Genomic DNA, 13,560 nt, shown 5'->3' with positions numbered 1-13,560 from the left:
AATAAAGTTGAATCTAATCTAATCTAATCTAAAAGGGATACGAAAATTCGAAGCTCCACTTATTGTTATTATTGTCTCTGATAGTTTCTGTACATGGTCTTGTGTCTTTTACTTTGAGAGTGTTCATTTCCAATCCGAACCACATCGTCGTAGGGGACTTCAGGCAGGTTGCGGAGAGACTTGGTCCCGCAAAATCCATCAGGCTCCGCCATTGTAAAAAGCAAACCGGAAGAGTTGTATCCCCACTAAGAGACGTTCCTCCGGTCTTCAATTGTTGCCCGACACAGGCCTATTGGTTTGTTCCATTTCCATTTCAATTTTTGTGTTCCAAGTCAGAAATTTCCAATGCAACTCCCTGTAAAGATGGACTTTCGAATCGGAAAGTCGGAGATCTTACAGTACCTTGAGCAAAGCCGATTTCAAAATCCAACATGGCTTCTCCATACATCAAGAGTAGTGATACACAGTTTATTATTATCATCTTCTGTCTTGTTTGTGTCCATCTAAACCAGTCGTACACACAGTCCTATCCAACCTCCCTTTGTCGACACAATGCTACAGTGTTAACATGCACAGTGTAATGCGTTGTTATGTGGTATTGCTAACGTGGCTAGCCTGGATAGCACAAACATTCAAACTCGTACTGGAGTTTGCTCAACTCGGCAGCTCCTGCTTCAGACATCTGAGGTAAATTGAAATGCAACTTCAGTACATGAAATTACACACATGGCATAGAACCATGGTAACGTTGGTTATGTAAGTAAGCATAAGTCAACATTAACTATTCTGCAAATGGACATGAATTGCGGTCTCCTAGGTCAAAGTCCAGAAGTTTGTTTGAGGCTAAAAAAAGCCCAGCTGATGAGTCTCTTCAGGTTCATCACTACAAGCCTTATTGATTCACTGATTCATTCAGAATTTAATTACCGGACCTTTAGGATGCTTAATGAAATGAGGTTTCCAGAAACTTACATAATGTAGCCTAGTAATTTACCTGAACCAGACTCTGTAACCACACTATTTTCTACCAAAAAAATAAGTAATTTAAGTTTTTTTTTTATTTCTTTGTTGGAATCTAACCATCAGATTTCTGGTATGGTCTCATAATCTTTGCAGGAATATAATGTTACAGAACGTAAAGACTTAATCTGCATCGCATAGGCCATTATTTGTAAAAAAAAAAAAAAATATTAGAATGTTTTGCCTGCGGCGTCCTTGGCCTTTTAAATTTTCTACCTATTAAACTTCTCTTATCAGAGAGAAATACGACCTAAGAGGAAGCCTTCGGCGACTGATTACCTCCCGTATATGTCAAGCTTTACTGTCCGCCCTGACGGATGCTGAAGTAATCACAGCGGAGCTTCAGACTCCAAAACCTGGCAGCTATGGATTATATTGTGGTTGAGTGGGTTCTCAAACTGCCCATCTACTTGGGCTAGATTTCATCAATCTCAATTCTTCACCCATCTGCTGGTTCAAGGCCACTGCTGATTGTGTGCATTTTGGTCACGTTTTAGTTGGTGGCAACTGGTCTGGATCGTTGACGATTCATTTACTGGATAATCAGCTTAACATCCCTCGCCTTGCAAAACGCCTTTGGTTTGGTTTTGGGGAACATCAACGAACCTCAAGCAAGCTATTCACTGAAAATGTCTAGTTTTGAAGAACATTTGCATCGTGCAACAAGACAGGCCTGCATGGTTCTTTCAGGGAACGATTTCACAGATTTACAAATAACATATAATTTCCTTTCTAACTGGAACGTTCTGGGACCCATTGGTGGGATTGCTGTGGATTAAGTACACACGGAAATACACTGGTAAGAGATAATGAGGTTTAACCACGTATCCATCTAATTTAAATAGCTCACGTTACTGTATTGTGTCAACAGTTAACTTCATTTAATACTGTTCGTGGCGTTTTGTTTTTCAGGGTCCCTTCCCGAGACACACAGGCAGATACACTATTGCTCTGTCCGGAGCTTAGCGCCGCCCAACACGATTGTGAATGGTTTAAAGAAATGCAAACAACCCAGAGCATGTTTTTCTCCTATCCAGGCGTGTATATGTGATAGAGCCTGTGGTAGAAAGTCTAATACAGATGTAGGTGTTATCTGAAATCAAGCTTCGGTCAAAAACGTCTTTTGAGATTTGTTTTTCTTGCAAGAAAGGTTGAGTACATCACAGGAGAGTCTGAGAGAATGAACAAAGGGACCAGACAGCAGACTGTACTTATGGTCTCCTGTTGCTGGGCGGGAAAGGCCAGGTTGTGACAGAGCTGAAAGGCCAAACCACGGTTAGGGGGAGACGATGTTGAACCAGCTCTGCTGACACCTTTAGGTGTGAGCTCGAGGTGTTAGCAGGGTCAAATGTGAATGTGTCAGAACATCCTGTCAAGGCATCCTGTCTGAATCATTAGTAGAAGAGTAGAAACTGCAGATTCAGGAGAAAGACCAAGAAACAGTCTAACAGATAAGTCCATTTCCATTACCAGCCGCACCTTACTCCATAGCAATGTAGAGACTAGTCGTAACTCAGGCAAACCTCTATAAGATTAAATCTCTTATGTCTCTATCTAGAGACCATTTACACCTGCCACCAAAAAGTGGTTTGGAGTGATCAAATTGCTGTGGGATAGTGCTTGACCGCTATCCTTTCATAAATTAGAAACCCTAGTGGTGGCAGGAAATACAACCCACAGGAGAGTTTTCTGTCCTCATATCTGAACAACAGAATGTAAGAGTTGCAGGTTACAGGTTTAGCAAAAGAGCATGGTTAAAGCAAGGCAGCTTTATTTGTATAGCACATTTCAGCAACAGGGCAAGTCAAAGTTCTTTACATAAAACATTCAAGAGTAGTTAAAGGTTACAGGTTAATTTAGGTTAAAATCATCTGAACTTAACTTCCGGTACTGAATGTGATGCAGAGTGTGAAGTAGTTGTGTTTATTTTGTTTGTTCACTAAAGTAAAAAAAACTAAAAACAACTTTTATATAGACCTTAGTGGTCCCCTAATACTGTATCTGAAGTCTATTTATAATAGACCTTGGTGTCCCCTAATACTGTATCTGAAGTCTCTTTTATATAGACCTTAGTGGTCCCTAATACTGTATCGAAGTCTCTTTTATATAGACCTTAGTGTTCCCTAATACTGTATCTGAAGTCTCTTTATATGAGACTTAGTGGTCCCTATACTGTATCTGAAGTCTCTTATATAGACCTTATGGTCCCTAATACTGTATCTGAGTCTCTTTTATATAGACCTTAGTGGTCCCTATACTGTATCTGAAGCTCTTTTATATGACCTTAGTGGTCCCTAATACTGTATCTGAAGTCTCTTTTTATATAGACCTTGTGGTCCCCTAATACTGTATCTGAAGTCTCTTTTATTAGACCTTAGTGGTCCCCTAATACTGTATCTGAAGTGATCTCCCATAATTCAGCCTTGGTGCAGAATTCCAGCCACTAGAGCCAGTCCCACAATGAGCTTGCCTTAGTATGTGCCATTTCTGAGTCTGTAGCTATTGATGAGAAGAGGGGGGGGGGAGGCAAGGTGGAGGCTCTGTGAAGAACACTCTCACTACTGTACGTCTTATTCTATTCACAGATTCCCCATTTAAAGAATAATATGGATATTAGATTCAAGTCAATCAATTTCCTGGTTTTCAGCTAAGCCCTTTCTCAAAGATTTCCCCTCCTTGAATGGCCAACAATTCACTGCTGAGAGCTGCAAGGTTACACAAAAGAAAACAGACTCTTCTATTTCATACTTGATGGCCATGTAAGGAAAAAGGTTAATTGTGCGACGGCATGAGGTGGTCTTTGGATGTGCATGCAGGTGCACACATTTCTTTCTTTTGAGCTCCTAAACAGTAAAGGGCAGATACAGTCATTTACTCGGACAAGTAGTTTCACAATGCCGAAATGAGTTCCAGCGGCTCTTCAGTAGCTCAACACAATGCAGAAATAATTACCTCACATGTGAGAGGATGTAATTAGCAGAATTGAAAGAGATTGAAATCAGCTTAAACTCCTAATCTCTTCCAGTGAACAATATAAACACAAATGGCGCGAGTAATTGCATTGAGTCCATTCATTATTAATCAAGCTGTTGGCTGATGCAACTTAGACATTAAGAAGCAAAGCCAGTTATCCAGTTGTGTGATTTTTCATGACATAGAGGGGTATTACTGCACAGATTGACTCTTTAACAAATATGCACAAAGACATACATACACTTTACACATATCTACACACACATTGATATATATACATATACACACACATGTTTTAATAACCTCCTTTTGGTATACGACAGTCACTTTTCTTTGACTGCTTTGCGAGTTTCAGCGGCAAAGGTCTGCATGTACTGTCTTCACTTACAAAAGGCTCATGTGCCCCCAACCAACAGTGTCAACATCAGACCCAAAGTAAAAAAGAAGTAAACGCTCTGGTTCTTCAAAGCCAGTCTCTCGTTTCTTTCTGTCTCCGTCCGTCCATCTTTCTCTCCTCCAGAGTCTTGTTATCTCAGTCTTTGGTCAGTGGAGGATGTCAGAGGCCTGGTGTGAGACAGAATATATTGCCCATTAACCCTGACTTCAAAACAAACTAACAAGCAACACAACCCGGGACTTGGGTGAAATATGAAAGTCTGCCATGCTCACTGTGCCGAAAAAACAACACAGCGGCAGTCAAGTGACTCATCTTCTAATGAGCCGAGGGGCTTGAAAACAGCACGTCAAGGAGTTAATCATTTTAATACTCACGCTGACAATGTAAGAAACAATTAAGGTTTTAACTAATAGTCAATGTTCTTATAATGATCAAAAGATAAACAGCCTCGGGGAGCCACATCCAGCCGGGATGTTTTAAGTGTTTTTCACTCTTCATTAACTCCCGTTGTCTGAAAAACAAACGCAAACAGAGGTCATGCTCACCTCGGATCTTCCCAGACATTGGAAACATCCACACCTTAGTATGAGCATCTCATCGCTCCATAAAAATTAAAATGCATGTACTGAGATTTTTCTTCTCGTTATGTGGAAGCCTTGAAGGAGAGTGCAATCGGTCCACCAAAATAATGAGCATGCAGATAAAGACTAGAAGAAGAACAATGTGTGTTCATGTGTGATTTATTCCCATCCCTGTAGATTTTTGTGTGATTGCACGAGTGTATCTGCTGGTATTAACCCGTTTCACTAAGCCCACTAACCGCGCTTTAAAACATCCCAGTTCATCGTCAAAGCTCCGCTACACCGAGTGTTAACTGGCTGCACGTCATGTGTAGCAGGGCGTGCAGTTCTTATTAAACCTCCATGACAACATGAGCGCTCGTGTACGTGAAATCAGACGCCGGTGTAACACCAAATTCTGTGACCATCATATTTTGTGACTGTTCAAGTCAAGCACAAGCTGTCAACACATGTGACCCCCTGTGCCCAAGACCAGATGTTGACCAGAGTGAATATATTTTTTTGTCTATACACATGAAGATAAAAAACGTCACCTGAAATGGTTTGGTTGTTGTGACTGGTGAATTTTGAAATGTTCAAATATATGTGAATTTTATTTATGGGGACAATTCACAATGAGTTCACAATCAAATTGTCACTGGGTTCTTGATCATTTCCTCCCACAGCTCTTGTAGATTAGGTAACAGCTTCATGTTGCTGACGTAGTTTTATTATTATTTATTTCAACTGCATCCTCATGGTTAAGTCTACTCTGTGATGTTCATTAGGGGCCTTCAGAATACACACACACACACACACACACACACACACACACACACACACACACATATATATCTTAGTTTCTTTAGATTTACGATTAGACACTAGCCAATCAAAATCCAATATAGACTATATCTCATGTAAATATATCAAGTAAAAAAACACATTTTTAAACTCTCTGCGCTGAACTCACCTCCATTATGAACAGCATGCAGTTTACGCTGATAGCGTAACAAAGCTCAAGCTGCCCAGTGGCAACAGCGCCCCCTACAGTCACAAAACATGATGGTCACAGAATTCGGTGTTACACCGGCCACGGCGAGTACTGGCTGTCAGAGCGGTGCACAACGGCGTCCCGTTGTGGGATAACTTACAGCTGCAGTTTATTTTACATTACATGAAGTTATTAAACCGCAGTAAAACACAGAGCAGACGTGTTGTTAACCCTCCTGTCGTCCTCAGGTCAAATATGACCCATTTTCTAAAAGTTTCTATGTTAGAAATCTGGGTTTCTATCAACCAAAATGTCCAAAATAATAAAGAGGACGGTTCCATACGACGCTCTTTGAAAATAAAATCAATGATCAGTTCACTACTTTCTTTGAATTTGGATGTTTTGTTACATTCTATTGTAAATAACCCAGTTTAGCTCTACAGAAGAAATAGCCTTGTTGTATCTTATTTCCTGTTCTAAATAAAGGGGCTTTTATTTTGAAAGTCACCCGCTGGCACCTTAACTAGTTTTCCTGCTGCATGTGATGGAAAAAAAGAGAAACAGTAAAGTGCATACAGTTAAATACATAATGTTTTAGTGTCCCTTCGAAGAGGCACAAGGTTAGATTTTATTATAATACTGTAAAATTAATATGTTGGTGGTGTTTCAAAGTAGTTTTGAACAACTTAAGCTGTTTCTAGCTGTTTGTTTAACAGGATAATGCTGGACTTGTGATCTAGCGCTAAACTGTGCTAATGTTCTGAATCTATATGGCAAGGTAGCTAATGCATGTATTGTTTGTGTTTGTTTGTTTCTTTTGTAACCAGCTCTTACGTTGGTTTTGGGATTTCCAATAAATCTAAAATCATCAGTTCAAGTGTCAGACCATCCTTTGGAGGGTAAGCTTCATTCATAGCATTTGAAAAAAACAACAACATAAAAAAGCGCAGAAGAAAAGTGACAAACGTTGGGAAAAGGGGAATAAAATATGGAAAAATGCGACGGAGAAAAACAAAAAGTTGTGCAGTTGGCGGGAGAACAACACAAGGGTTAAGGACACCAATTTTCTTTGCAAATGAATAATGGATTGCCTTTTATTGTCTTTTAAATAGTCTTTTATTTGGAGATTTCTTTTAGGCGTGTACAAACTTGGCCTTTTCACACAGCGGATGGTTCATCCAATCACTCGCCAGGTAGTTTATTGAAAGTGCCTTCACCTTTCCAAACAGTTTCCAATGACGGCGATGATTCTGTGTTGACAAACCATCTGGCACGTCAGATTATACTCATAATAATATAATATAACGACAAGCGCTGCACAATACCGGCTCAGTCTCAGTTGACACTTGACTACGTTGAAAACTACAGAACCCAGTGAAGGAAGAGAAACCAACAAACTACTTCTACTAACAGGTATTCATTTTAAAAACGGGAAATTCTAAGTCAAACTTGGATACTGGATATTATGTTGAAAGAAACAAACACATGCCCACACACACACACACACACACACACTACACAGCATCGCAGTGATTCTCCTCTTACATCGGCTCATTTGAATGCAAAGCGAGAGTTTTCTTTCCAATTACACACTTGCACTGGAGCAAAGTAAATCTGGGAAGGGTTTTAGAAATTACAGTTATTAGATTATGATGAGCAAAGTTCAGTTGAAAGGCTTAAGCCTCCGCAGTGCACATGAGAACGAAAGTGCTCCCCACAGCACTCGCCCTGCCCTTCATCCAGAACCCTGGATATAATCCCTGTGGAGCACATGCAGAAAGGATTTGAATTACTGATGCTTCCCCCCCCCCCCCTCCCCGTGTGTGCTCTGCCATCACGGCCATCCAAGGAAGATCAACATGCAAAACGATGACAGGATTAACCATCTGGAGAGAAATCAATTTAGGTTTAATTTTGAAGAAGTTATCTTTTGTATTTCTATGGGCCAGGTTTATTGTATAAGTAAGGGTTAATGGCCGACGAGGTGTCCGTTGTCAGGTAGTAATGGACAGCGGCTCACGCCTCGCCCTCGCAATTAATACTGACCATGGACACCATGATGGGGAGTAACCTGCTTTACCATGGTCATTGCCACATACATACACACACACATACGCACACACACACACATAACACACAGATACTGTATACCACACCACACACATACACACCACACAGATACTGTATACACACACAACACAACACACACACACACCACACACACACACACATACATATACACATATATACACCACACACAAACACAAAACAATATACATACTACCACTACACACACAACACACACACACACACACATATATACACATACTGTACACACACACACACACACCACATACACAACACACTATAAACAATACCACACAAACACACACACACACCACACCACACACACCACACCACACACACCACACACACACAACATATACAAACACACACACACACACAAACACATACACATATATACACACACATCACACACAATCCACCATCCTGTATACATACACACCACACACACACACACACCACACACATATACACACACACCACAACACACAACACACACACCACACACCACACAACATACACATACATATATATTTTAAACAATGCATATTTTAATATGTTTGACAATTGAAATCTAAAGTTTTTCCAAACAATAATTCTGTTTCCCTGGCTACACCTGAGGGTTTGACTAATACCTGGAATAAGATTATATTAGGCAATGCAAACGTTATTCCCTGCTCCAGGAAATAGAACGGACCTTAGATACGACTTGCCACCCTTAGCAACGGGAGATTTTTACAGTCCGCTCAGCTCGCAGAACCATTCAGCCCAGCTCCGAGCCACAAAGCTAACGCTACGCTAGCAAGATCCAAAGTCAATAACGTTGTGTGCAGTTGGCAATCAGTAAAAATAACTTGAGAGTATGTCAAACATCAAGACAAGCTAGCTACCCAAACATGTCACTGTCTCCAAAAACAATAACAACGACTTTTACAAACAAGTTTATCCGCGATGTGTAACTGAAGTAGCGACCTGAACACCAGTGATGGGCAAGTTACTTTTAAAAAAGTAATTAGCTAAAGTTACTAGTTACTTCTTCCAAAAAGTAACTAAATCAGATACTCAGTAACAACTTACAAAAGTCACTAGTTACTTCAATATGCGTTAACTTTGAAGTACGTTTTTAGTGCTCAAATGTGACCCCACCTCCCCCCCTCTTTAATGGATCTTAAAATCCTTGTGCATGTTCTATTATTTGGTAAATCTGAATATTATAATGAAATGGACACTTAATACAATGCATTATTAACAGAAACTGTCCAATCAAATGCCACGTACGTAGATATTATGTCTAGTGGATGGATATTCACCCAGACCAGGGTATGAACACAGTTATACCCTGGTCTGGGTTGTTGTCCATTAATATCTGACAATGGGCATTAACCCTTACTTATACCCCATTCCATAGTAGCTTTGTATTAATCTCATTGATACGGTGCGACCGCTACCTCTCCCAGTAAGAGCGTGCGCCCCATGTGGGCCGAGTCCTTTGCAGCGTCCCGGGTTTGAATCCGACCTGCGGCCCTTTGCTGCGTGTCATCCCCCATCTCTCTCCCACCTTTCCTGTCTGTCCACTGTCAAATGGGGGAAAAGCCCCCAAAAAATAATCTTAACCCTTGTGTTGACTTCCCATCAACCATGAAAAAAAATGATTGTTTTTTTCCAACATTTCTGTCACTTTTTCAATGTTGTGGGTGCTTTTTTTAGATGATTTTTTTTCCCATTTTTTTGATATTTCTAACGTTGACTTTTCAGCACTTACTTTGAAGGCCCATTTTTTATGATAAAAAAAACTGAAAACGGGTCAAATTTGACCCAAGGACAACATGAGGGTTAAAAGAAAAAACTAATTTACTTTTATGTGTCTTTTTCGCAGGAAAGACACAAACTCTAAATCTATTCCACAATGAACATTCAAGTGGCTTTTTTCTCTCTTTTGATAGAGAATGTTCCCACATTGAACTTTATGTCTGGAAAACCTTTCTGTTAGAACCCAAGAGTTTAAATATGATGCTGAAAAGGAATATAATAGGGGCTCTTTAACACTAGGGTCAAATTGACCCATTTTCTTATATCTATGTTCTTTTTAAATTGATGACTGATTCCGCACAACGCTCTTTGGGGTGATTTTGATGGGTAATTTCTTATTCAATTTTATAGCATTTGAAAAAAAAGAAATTAAGTGTTTTTGAAATAGAATTAAGTAAAAGTTGACATATTCCTAATTCTTGCTTTTCTAACTCAAACGTTAGGTATACTTTCCTATAAATGAGGTTTGACCATAATTTCAAATTTAAACCTAAAACCTAAAGTTAATAAGTTAGTGTTACGTTGTGTTGAAAAAGTCAAAAAAGTGACAAACTTTGAAAAAAAGTGTCAAAAGTGTTGAAAAAGGCACAAAAAACATAAGGAAAAAGTTAAAAACATCAATGAAAAGCATCAACAAAAGTGTTGATTTTCAATTTTGACGGAAAGACGACACAAGGGTTAACATTGCAAGATGCTGCATTCATGAGATGTTGGAATTACAGGCAAAATGAGATCCCAACCGGGACATTTCACACTGCATTACCACTGCGAGACCAGACATGGCTTGTAGTAGTCTGCGCTCTCCGAGTGCCCTCCTAGTTGTGTCATACTACGGATTTAACCTGGGTAAAAGTTTTGTATTTCCTCGTGAGCAAAACTTAAACTCACAAAAGCAATTGGGTGTTGGTTCATCCGACCCTCCAGTTCTCCATTTCTATCAGACTAGCTGCCAGTCTACACTTCATCCTTCCATCCACATAGGCAAACATCCGGTGCTCTTTCTGCCCACCTACACATTCATTCCTCAGTGTAATCTCTGTCCACCCAACCCCACACATGTCCATCATTCACTCCTTTATCTGTTCGAGTCACTGTTCTGGAGGCGGCCTGGGGAGAGCTTTTTTCCCCACTTTGACAGCCCAGAAGACAAAGTGCTCTTGAAGGCTGACAGATAGGAGCAGGTAAGTGGCAGCTCCTGTTCATCATTGCCAGGAGAGCAAGCCAGCCCCCCCGCTGTGCCTGTGATCCTGTGGCACCGTGTCTCCGCGGTAGCAATCAGAGACGAAGTGATTTCAGACAGAAGACGCCCTGCTGCTCTGTCTCTTTTCGGGCTCTCATCAGGCTTCGACCCAGCTCCTCTCTGGCTCCCTCACGGTCTCATTAGACTCTGGAAATTAGCACCTGCTTTAACGTGTGCACTTGTGCAGAACTTGTGTATGAATTGATACTATAAAATTGAATTGAATTAGTCACTCCCTGCACTTTCCCTGTCATACTTGAAAAAAGTGCAAGTCTTGTCACTTTTCACACTCAAGCAGTGTGGTCCCTTATAGTCAAACCCTGTTTTGTCAGATAGTCCGGTTCCTTTGTGGTGGCGATGAAGCTCATTTGAACTTGAAATATTTCGTTAGCAGTGCCTGACGAGGCATTTGTGCTGCATTCATCTGGTGTTGGGCAATAATTGAAAAAATGATTTCCCGATAACATTTCTGTCTGATCTGTTTGCTTTTGCTCTTCGGTGTCACGCAAATACTGGAAACAGCGTTCAATGTGTAGTTTACCCTCATGTTGTCCTCACGTTGTCCTCGGGTCAATTTGACCTGTTTCCCTATATCAATGTTCTTTTTAATTCCCCCAAATAACATGATTGATTCCAACGCTCTTTGCCAAGTACAAATCTCTACTTTCATTCATTTTGGGGTGTCTTATTCAATTGTATAGCATTTAAAAAAACAAATGGAAGTGTTTTTGAAATAGTATTGCGTAAAAGTTGACATAATCCAGTCTGTGATTATCCATCAACATCCATTCCTTTAATTTTAGTCTCAATAATTCCTAATTTCTGCTTTTCTAACTCAAACATTAGGTATAATTTCCTATAAATGAGGTTTATTGACCATAAATTCCTAAAATAACTAAAACTGAAGTTAATAAGTTAGTGTTACGTAGTGTTAAACATCAAAGAAAGTGACAGAAAGTAGTTTAAAAAAACATTAGGTTAATGGGTCAATTTGACCAGAGGACAACATGAAGGTTAAAATCAAGACATTTAACCTCCAGTTACATTCTCTGGTTTAGACATGACGTTGCATTTCCTGCCACAGCTAGAGGTGTTATATTATGAAGCCCTCCAGTGGGTCGTATTAGAGGGTAGAAACAAACAACTCATATCGTCGTATGGTTTGAAAGACTTGTTGTCCTCAGCGATCACGATCGAACCAGCAGAGGAATCCGTGAGCGTGTGCCTCGGAGGAATCGGGATGCATTCCTTCTCCTCTCACTTTCACGTCTCAGCAATGCAGCTCATTTCCCTCCCAAATTCCTACAGTAACACCTTTATCAATCTCTCACTCGTAATGCGCGGCACAGCCGGCCCATTCAGCCTCGCTTTCATTTTCAAACTTATTTCCTCCCAATTGCCGCCGTAATACCTTCATCAGCCTCCCAAACAGCCGTAATGGCGCCGGCAGATGGTGCGGCTGTCTGAGGATATTCAATCTCAATCCCAGGCGATTTGTTGAGATGAACTGGTTATTGACTTGTCACATCATTCACATGAAAGGTATATACACTGTCCTTTGGTTTTATAAACATATGAAAATACAAAAAAAGGTAATCTGGGTTTAGCCACATGCTAGAATAGGTAAATGTAACTTTAGGAAATACAGTGTCATTAGGAAATCCAATGTAAGCATTGATAGGTTATTCATATGTATTTGTTATTTATTTACTGGGTAACATTTTGCTGTTAGAAGTATTCTAAAATGTACTACTTGGTTTTTAAAAGACATCTAGGAATATGAGTCACAATAAAACATGTGTGGTGGTCTTTTCAGAGGCACCTTTAGATGGATAGTCCAGATACAAAAACTACAGCCATGTTTTGTTTTATGTGTGCAACATGGGCTTTTTCCCAAGTCTCTTATTTGATATCTCCTTGCTTGAACAGCGGGTGGTTCTGGCCCTCCTCCATGAAGGATTTCTCAAAGCTCTTCTTATTTCTGCCCAGAGATAAGGAGAAGGGATCTGAAGGGTTGTCTGAGGAACTATGAGCGAGGATGGAGGAGGGATCTCTGAGGAGCTATGAGCGAGGAAGGAGGATGGACATCTGAGGAACTATGAGCGAGGATGAAGGATGGACCTCTGAGGAGCTATGAGCTAGGATGGAGGAGGGATCTCTAAGGAGCTATGAGCGAGGATGGAGGAGGGATCTTCGAGGAGCTATGAGCGAGGGAGGAGGATGGACATCTGAGGAACTATAAGCGAGGATGGAGGATGGACCTTCGAGGAGCTATGAGCGAGGATGGAGGAGGGATCTTCGAGGAGCTATGAGCGAGGAAGGAGGATGGACATCTGAGGAACTATAAGCGAGGATGGAGGATGGACCTTTGAGGAGCTATGAGCTAGGAAGAAGGAGGGATCCCCGAGGAGCTATGAGCGAGGATACAGAGAGCAGCCTTCCCTGAAGCTGCCGCTAACTCTGCCCAAACAACGGACAAATT

The 13,560-nt window shown here is 40.6% G+C and overlaps 1 long non-coding RNA gene across 1 annotated transcript in view; it reads right to left on the bottom strand.

Moving 5' to 3' along the window:
- Positions 1 to 1,735, bottom strand: part of LOC116701144 (uncharacterized) — a 6,184-nt gene extending 4,449 nt beyond the window's left edge. The window contains exons 1-2 of the long non-coding RNA XR_004334833.1: positions 1,645 to 1,735; positions 885 to 891 (exon numbers count right to left, since the gene is read on the bottom strand). This is a non-coding gene — a long non-coding RNA (uncharacterized LOC116701144). The remainder of the gene's footprint in view (positions 1 to 884; positions 892 to 1,644) is intronic.
- Between the last annotated feature and the right edge of the window lie 11,825 nt (positions 1,736 to 13,560).

Source organism: Etheostoma spectabile, chromosome 13 (assembly GCF_008692095.1).
Source record: "Etheostoma spectabile isolate EspeVRDwgs_2016 chromosome 13, UIUC_Espe_1.0, whole genome shotgun sequence".
NCBI classification, from domain to species: domain Eukaryota; kingdom Metazoa; phylum Chordata; class Actinopteri; order Perciformes; family Percidae; genus Etheostoma; species Etheostoma spectabile.
The sequence above is the reverse complement of the archived record's forward strand: the minus strand, read 5'-3'. Positions and strand labels throughout refer to the sequence as shown.